Source organism: Chroicocephalus ridibundus, chromosome 8 (genome assembly GCF_963924245.1).
Source record: "Chroicocephalus ridibundus chromosome 8, bChrRid1.1, whole genome shotgun sequence".
Taxonomy (NCBI): domain Eukaryota; kingdom Metazoa; phylum Chordata; class Aves; order Charadriiformes; family Laridae; genus Chroicocephalus; species Chroicocephalus ridibundus.
Genome location: NC_086291.1, coordinates 46,054,545 through 46,063,891, shown reverse-complemented (window position 1 = coordinate 46,063,891; position 9,347 = coordinate 46,054,545). Strand labels below are relative to the sequence as shown.

The 9,347-nt window shown below is 41.4% G+C and overlaps 1 non-coding gene across 1 annotated transcript; it reads left to right on the top strand.

Annotated features, from left to right (window-relative positions):
• Window positions 1-4,882: 4,882 nt before the first annotated feature.
• TRNAT-CGU (transfer RNA threonine (anticodon CGU)) lies at window positions 4,883-4,954 on the top strand. Its single transcript has one exon. It is a non-coding gene; the product is annotated as a tRNA-Thr (tRNA).
• Window positions 4,955-9,347: the final 4,393 nt, after the last annotated feature.

Here is a 9,347-nt window from a genome sequence, read left to right as displayed (position 1 = left end):
TTCATTTGTCCGTGCTTACTACTAAAAAGTGAAAAATATCATTAATAATAATCAACAAAAATTGTGACTCTTATGAGTCTGAAACATTTGGCCTATGTTCTAAGTATCTTTCCCACAAAAAGGAGTAAGAATCAAGTCTGCACTTAGACAAAGTCCAAAAGAACGATGGTTTGTCTTCAAAATCAGAGCCAAAATCTGTAAGAATAGAGATTTCCTGAGCAGTACTACTATATTAATTACTTATCTGGGTTTTTTTATTCTTTTCTGAAGAAAAGGTAGGGTAAGAACCCAGACTTTTGAGTACTTTTTGTCATTTAAAAAAAACCTTTTAAATCCTAATGTATTCACAAGTGTAACTATCTTACATAACACACAGGTAAAATACATGTGATACTCTTCAATGTACTTTAAATGAAATGGCTTCATAACAATTAAAACAATTGTAATCAATGACCTTTTTATATCGCTCATAAGCCATACAATCCTTATTTTGTAATTTGTCATCATGTTTTCATGACATGCAGCTGCTGGGGTTTACCCCCCTACACCTCATCTACTAACTAGTTCACTGAAAAATTATTATTTCTTTGGATCAGCCCAATCTTTCAAGCTTAAGATTCCAAGAATCCCTCTCCTGCCATAGTACTTTTTAGAAGGTATGAACAGTTTGGAAGGGACTGCTTTTCGTAAGCTACCCAGAGAGTAACGATGTGTTAACTGCACAAACCTAAGAAGCTCTGACAGTGTACTAACAACTCAGAAATGTATTAAGTAATTTTGTACATGGTTCTTTTTTACAAGAGCAAAACACCTTATTTAAAACGTCTTCTGAAGTGTGTTGTAGAAGAGGACTTTACATAGTGCATGTATTGACCATGTATGACTGCGTAAGGGTACTAAACAGATCACTGAACAAGCACTAATTTAAACCCATCCCTATCAAAAAGAAATTGATCAAAACTCAAGATGCTGTAGTAAGACTTGGGAAAATACAGTATGATTCTAGTACATATTTTCGTCAACCTCGGAGAGTCGAGTTGCTAACAAAATTCTCTAAAAATAATCTCTTGGATTAGTCCACACCTTTTGCTGGTGGAGAGAGGAACAAGCTGCAACACTGAAGTTATGTATAAAAGCAACAGCAAGGGAGACTGAAGGCTCTAATACTGCTCTGACTTAGAGTGCCACAGTGAAAAAGGAAGAAGGAAAAAACCTAGAGTTTCTTCCTCCCTCCAAGTGGTATTTTTTCAGGGAGGGGAAACAGGGCAGCTCAAAATATGGAATAAACAAGGCATTCCAGAGAGGTGCATGTTCCTGTTGTGAACCTCTCCTGTCACTGCCCTGGAGCAGACTGATGGAGTGGTTCCACTGAGCTGCTCAGATCAGGCCACACAGATAACATCTCTTAGAAAGCTGTGCCTGTGCGATCAGGCAAGCTTCTGAATATTCCCCAGATAGCTTAACCTCATTTGTGAGTCAAATGCAACATTTTGTTCACTTATGCAAATGAACCTTTAAGGCCTTTTAGAGTGAAGTGTAATGAAACTATTAAAATATCATTGCAGATTACTGGGTGTATTTCACCTTGTGATACAGACTTCTGCTCCTAATTGCGTTACATTGTCACAGATACAGAAATAATCCCCACGTAAATGTATATGGACATTCTTATCAGCTACAAAATACTGTGATTCTTTTTTTTTTTATTCTTTACAGTACTCATCTTGAATTTAACAAGGAAGTAGATTGTGTTTGTATCACATTTTTCTGAATAGAGGCTACCTGTAATTCTCTAACAATAAAAAATAATTTGTAAAAAACCCAAACAAGTACGTACAAAGAAAAAGGCTCTTCTGTGAGAAATTAAGGGATATTTCACAACTATAATAAGGCAAAGAAAGGATTAGAAAGTTATTTCTGATGTAGATATGATTATACCACTTTCATTCATAACTTTCCTGAATTCTTCCAAGGTTTTCAAGATGTGCTGGATTGTGGGATTCTGTATTTGCATTTTTATTCTGCTCAGCTTGTGTTCTAGAACACCTTTGTGCATTTCTTCAGGAGAATGAGCTATGAGCTGTTCAATATGCACGAAGCTTCTTTTCATGATGAAGCTATTTCATTTAAATATTTACTATTATACTCCCTCTTGTGGAGGCAGTCCGCATACTAGATCATCCACCCTTTCCTGTCTGTTTTATGCTGATGAATCACAACTCGGCCAAGCGTTACAAAACCCTTAAAGTAGTAAGTAGTACCCATAAAAATGAACAAATTAAAACCTACTAATATGCCCTGTAAATGTCATAGACTACCTTTTCTTTATGAACTTTAACCATTCTAAAAATTTGTAGGCTATATGTGCCACAAACTTACCTTCAGATATCACATACCAAACACAAACATTGCAAAACAAATGCAGCACTTTTTGACTATGTATTTGTGCACTACAGAATTTATAGTTAGAATATATCAGAGACAAAGCACTTGTTTGGGTGCCAACTGGCAATTTGGGATTCTGATGGTTTTATAAAGACCAAGAAATATAAACACATATGCCTCCCCCCATAATATTAATATGTTCATATTAGTATTATGATGTAAACACAAAGACAAGGACTGATGAAGCTTGAGATTATGCTGAATTAACTTCTTCCGCAAGCTAACCCCTCGTTTTCAATAAAACCTGAATATATTAAACCATGTTCTCCAAATGGCTACCAGCACATTTGTCTTTACTCTCTAAATGCTATATAGTCCTGCCTATTAGATTGTTTCGTATTATACAAATAATGCTAAAGAGTGACGTATTTCTCAGCATATGCCTCAAGTTAGAGATGTTTCCTCGATAGCAAAAAGTCATGCACATTGCCCCACACCCCCATGCTATAGTCTGCAACCCCACCAAGACCTTCCTAAAAGAGAATCAAAGTAACAAATAGGGGAGTGTGTGAGAGGTTTTTTTTTTCCTTTAAGTGTTTATCTGTAAAATCATAGAGTAACTCTAAGAGGTATTTCCCTTCACATAAAAAATTACCTGAAGATGAGTCTCCAGTCTTCTCTGTAGAACAAGGACTGCAGGGCCACTGTACCATAACACTGCATCATTCTTGAATCCCTCCAAGACAGCTGCTGTTGATGAAAAGTTAAAATAGTGAAGAGAAACATTCTTTCATAAAGGTACGACAAAGTCTAAGCTTAATTAATTGATAACTGAGGAGCATTCCAGCTACCCCATAGCAAATCTTTATAAATTCAGTTATACAGTTGCACAAATTCTGCATAAATATGACTGTTCCCCTGTATCTCCTCGAGAGAATCAGTAAGATTTGTAGAAAGGCCTAGTTTTGTACACTAAAACAGATATCAAAGCCCTCTCCTAAAGCAACACCTCCATCTCATAACACCGAGGCTTAGGGAAGGAAGAAAAAGAACCTGGTGATGATCTCCTTCCAACAAAATCTCTAACATCTTTTCTGTATCTGAGTCTTCTAAAGATTTTCCTTTAGGAAATTCTTGTTGTCTTTTTAAAGAGTTTGTCAGAAGAGAATACTGCATAAGGAGGATTCAGCATAAAAGAATAAAGGCTTTCACACAGAGCTCAAACAAGGGTAATGACCAACAGAAAAAACACTTTCAAACAAAAGTATGCAGACACCAAAAAACCCCACAGGCGATTACACAAATGTACATTTTTAGTTATAAAAACTATTGTTTTGATAAATCAGCTCACCATTAAATAACACTTTATTTAGGTAGATAGTAACAAGTATTTCCTCTTAATGTACTCAGAGTTTTATGATTTCAAATCAAACTTTCAATCTCCCCATACAGTTAAGGAAGAACTTTAGCATTAGAAGTTGCTTTACCATTAAATAGCTTTTCTGATGCTGGCCAAACACTTTTATTAAAATTGTAGTGTATTTGAAGAGATATATGAATTCCACATATAATTCAAATAGTCCCCTCTGTTTCCTCCCATTGTAAAATTAGTTCTCTGCTCACAAAGATACAAAAACATGAATAAAACAAGCACAGATGCAAGCTGCACAAGAACTGTGATGACAAGTTACAAGTGGCAAGTGTTGGCACAGTACTATTCTGGCTTCCCAATTTCCCGTAGTCCAGATGAGGGTATGTCCTTTGAAGCTAGTGTGAACAAGAGTAGCACATAAATATCTATGAGCCCAATTCTAGAAAAACATGTACTTTAGTATCTTTTCTGCATTTCACAATACTAAGCTTTTTATAGGGAACGGGTACCAGGCACATAGTGCGTTTAATTTTGTATTTACCATTTAATTATCTGAACGTTTGGCATTTCTGCTTCTTTTCCCGAAAGAGGAAAATTTTACTCCCGCTTCCCCTTCCCCCCCGCCCCACGCTGTTCTCTCTGGTCTGAGGAAGACTACATTGTTTCCAACACATTTACTAATCTAAACGTACGAGTGCCATCTTTTGGTACAGAAATCGGCGGCTGCAGCACAGCTGCGTGCCCCAGAGTCAGTGGCGGCACCACAGAACCGCTCCCTCCCTCAGACAGCAGCCCCTCTCTGCCGCCCCGCCCCGCCCCGCCCCGCCCTCCCTCCCTCAGAGGCGGGAGCGCCGCGGGGCCACGTCCCTCGCCGGGGCCGACGCGGGAAGAGGGACGTCTCCACAGATGGCCGGGGCAGCTCCGAGGGGCTTTCCTCAGCGCCCCCACCAAGGAATTCCGCCTCCTCAGCGGGCACCTACCCAAGGGGAGCCCGCGGTGGCGCTGAGGCGACCGGCCGCGCCCGCCAGGTGCAGGCGCACGCGGCGGGGGCAGAGCCGTCGGCGCGGCCGGCACTGCCAGAGTGGCGCCAGCGATAGAAAGGCGTCGGGAGGGGCACTTAACGCAGGCGCGGTGGCCAAGTGGTAAGGCGTCGGTCTCGTAAACCGAAGATCACGGGTTCGAACCCCGTCCGTGCCTAGAGGGTCTGCGCCGTCGGTAACTTCCCCGACCCTTTTTAGGGCCAGGCGGGAGCGCGGCACGGCTCGGACTCCCGGGAAGGCGAGCAGCGGGATGTGACTGCAGCGCACCGAGGGCAAGTGACGCCCTGCGGGGTGTCGCTGCCGCTGCTCCGGCGTCCCCTGGCTTCAGCAAAGCCACCGGGTGAGTGTACCCCACTTCTGTGCCAGTCACTTCTGTCAAACTGCTCCCCTCATGCTTGCAACAACAGGCACGTTTTTCTTGTAACTCCCCAATGCAAGAGGCCCCTGAACTCACCTGGAGAAGCAACAGCAGAAGATGATTTCAAGGAAAAGATGTCTACCACCGCCCAGGGGTATGTCCTACAGAGCAGCCTGGAAGCACGTGCTGGCAGCCGCCATGACAGGGATCCGTTCCTGTGAGGAAGAAGCTCTCGTTTGACAAGATCTTATCCACAGGCTGCAGCTCCCAACACCATTACTGGTTCTTTTCATTGGGTTTTTCCCCCCCACCCTGTAATTCATTTCATTATTTATTAATTTAGTTATGTCTTCTGGTTAGTAAAACATGAAGTTTCTTCATCTGTACTCCTAACCATTTAGAAGGATTATTTGCAATCTCGTTAGTGTTCACTTTACATTTTCTACTTTTTTAAATAGAAAAACTCCCCGTCGCAGTGGAAGGGCTGAGGAAAGGTGGGGCCGGTTGCGCTGCGGGGCGCTAGGCGACGCTCCCCCGTCTCCAAGCAGGACCATACACCGGGGGCTTCAGCCGCAGCTGGTCCAGCAGGTCATGAACAGCCGGGACGTGCATCTCGGGGACACTGACAGGACCAACCACCAAATCAGCACACACAGTTAGGGGCTGGCAGCACTTAAAACCACCCTAACGATGTAAATAGGGTCCAGCACTACAAACTGGAGGAACTCTATTGATTCACGTTTGGTATCTGCTCACCATCTGAAGCTTCACTGACCTTGGATTAGCCCATGCAGCCAGTTTTGTTTTCTTCCTGACAAATCTTCCTCTCGTAATCTGCACTGCTGTTTTTTAGAATCAAAATCGTACAATTGTTCTATGAACAAAAATAACTGTCATTAATGATTTACAATAGATTTTGTAAAATCTTTTACAATAAGATACATGAATTCTGTTGGTAGGTCAAAATCATCATTGAAGTTGTATTTTGATTCAAAGAAGGGCTGTAACCACTTATTCTATATGAGGCTTTTTCCACAGATTTACTGTTATGAAGACTATCTGGCTGTATTAATTACATGCAATTAAAATTTTACACTTAGTTTACTGTCAATATTCACAAGTCTCCAGAACTGCTCTTTAGCAAATTCGGCATAACTTTGACGAAGCATCAGCAGGGAGGAAATCATGGTGCCTACCTTCCAGTTCATTTTTGAACCCGGAATTTCTAGCATGAAATCCGTGACAGCACTGCCCAGCCTCCCTAGAGAGAAGAAAAATGTAAATTATTGATTTTGAGCAGTGCACAGAGCACATGCAGAACTACAACCCAAAATGTTTCAAATAGGTTTATGTTTTCTTAGATATTTTTACTCCTGGATACGAAGGACAGTAAGGAACAGCCACGTCCCTGAAGCTGCTTTCATAAGAGGGTTTTCAAAGCTAAACTAAAATCAAACTCAAGGACAAAATACACATCTGATAAATGCTGCTTTCTGTTCCTCCAACCTCAGGAATAAACCTGGAGCCACCCTGCCTGTGATGAGTAATGTTTTCATAAATTCTTGCTTGTTTTTTTTAGAAATATAAGAGTAAGGCAGGTGTGTATGAGAGCTATGGCTGCGTCTCACCCACGAAGCAATGGTTTGAGGCGTGTGAGTCTGTGTTACATAGCACACATGGAAATTAGGTAATATAGAGCCTGTTTTTCCATAGTTTGCTGACAGAACTTACATTTTGCTAAAAAACATGGTTAAATTATTAGCATGATACTAATTTTGCTAAGTAACGTTTTAGGATGTGTTTTAATGGTTATTTACTTGAAATTAATTTTGCAATTAGAAAACTATGAAATCACAGCATAAGAGAAGCTAGTGCAGACCAGAAATTGGTAACTGCAGTAGCAGTTAAGATGTAGAAATAATTAACATGCCACACAGGTTTACTGCCATGACATAGATTCATTTACATGACATCAAACCTTTTTGAAAGTGTTACTATATTTGCCTTTAGCTTTCTCCTTTCTAGACAGGACAATGCCCAAATTTTAAAATCTCTCCTGTTAGGTCATGTTTTCTACACCTCTAATCATCCGTGCTATAATCCCCCAGGCCCTCTCCAGTTGCTACACACTCTTCTCGAAACGTGGCCCCAAAGTGGACATACTGCTGCCGCTTCCCAGCACCGAGCAGAGCGGAGCATTTCCGCACAGCACGGCTGACAGCAGGGCACTGTGAGCAGGAGAGTGGGAATGTGCATTACGTGCACCCAGCAAAGCCCGAGCTGCCATAGTTCTAGTGCTCAGAGAAGCCACAAAGCTGCCATCACATCACACGATATGAGTCATTACACGTGAGCACAAACTATCCCTGCCGGCACACATGGCCTTGTCCCCAGACCGGACCATATGACATGAAATTTACGCTGGAAACTTCCTCTCTCACCATGTGCTTGGCAGCGCTGCAGCCCCCCTGCCACCCTGGCCTGACGGGGGGCAGCCCTGGAGCTGGAGGGAGGCTGCAGGTCCCGCTGTCACCCAGCACGCCAGGCACGGCAGGGCGGGTGGCACATAGCAAGCAGTTAAAACAGCAGCCGATGGGGCCGAATCCCAGGGCAGAATCTGTAGTATGGGGTCATGTGAAATGAGTCCTCTCCTTAATCCAGCTTCTAGTATCCATCATTGCATCATTTTTCAGAAATTATTTAGAAAACCCTCACACTGTATTGCCGAACACAAAAGGTGAAGCAAATCTAATTGAGTTTCATCATTTTTGTCGTTTTAACAGAGCCTCTGGCTGCCTTTCTGAGCTAATTGAATTTTACATGTGACAACCAGTATGACCAACAGAGGACAGCACATCCATTTCTTTTAATGATCAAAAGATCCTGAACTTGAAGCTGCCATTCACTTTTTCACTCAGGAAATGAGAGTGACAGGCGGAGTAGAGCACTGTGTCACAAATAAGCCAGCCAGCTTAAAAAGGCCTTCTTGCAATTAACTAGAGCTGTTTTGAATTCCAAGAGATTACTTAAAATAAATCCACTTTTAACCAAGCATTACTGTTAATGAAACACTGTGGGTGCCCCCCTCTGAAAGCTGGGTCTGTATTTTGAAGCAATTGTTTATTGAGCACTTGGAGAACAGTTAAAACATACTCGGGAGTCAAAGCACTCTTAGGATTGTCAGGTGAACCCTGCTAATTCCCCTTCAAAACTGCAGGCGGACGAGGTGTCTGTAACTAAGTTTTGATTAAATGTGAGTGTTTATAAAACACTGAAGTAAAGCCAGACTCCAGTGTTTTTATTGCATTTGATTTGGGGACAGAGAAGACTCTGCAAGTCATAATGAAATTCAAAAAACAAACCCAAGGATTTCATGTGGCTGAGGGGAATTTCATTACGGAAATTCAATTAACCTGCAAGAGTTGCACACATTTAAATCTATTATCTTCCCCCAAAAGCTGGCCATTGTGTTTTTTATAGCAGCATTTGCTGTTCCTGGATAAATAACGCTTTATTACAAATGCATTGACATCTTTATATAATTAATAGCATATAAAACCATCTTCATCTGTTACTGCTTTGCAAACATTCATTCCTGCTTCCTATGAAATGTATCAAATAGTGTTTGGGGTTTTTTTTAAAGGGATGACTAAAGAAGGATTAGGTGTTGGACACAAGCACAAAGCAAATATAGAGATTTAGGAGACGTGAGGAATAACAGTGGCTCGTGACAGCGTACGGGTCTGCTGCAAGTCCCCATTTACATTTGTGAGTCAGGGCCTGATCCTGTGAATTGCTGAGCAGAATTAATTAACAGCCTAAGATACCATTAAGTCAACGGGGACTGACCATTAAGTCAGTATTAGGGCCCTTAAATAAAAGCCAACCTACAAATTCCTGTTCACGTGAGTAACGATATTGCACACATCTACAGTAATAACATGAATTATTCATATCAGTGTAGCATGAAAGATGCATCCCGCAAAGCATGTTTAAAATAACACATGAACATTAATTAGCATTCCTGTGATACACAGAAGTGTTATAATTTGGCCCGTTTTTTACTCATATGTGTATTCCTTTTATTTGCTGTGTGCATAGGTCTGATACAAGGACATGGGGGAAAGTAAATAAAGGAGATAGACATCTATAAACATTAGTAGAAAATGAGGAAAGGGGGTTACTGATTAGC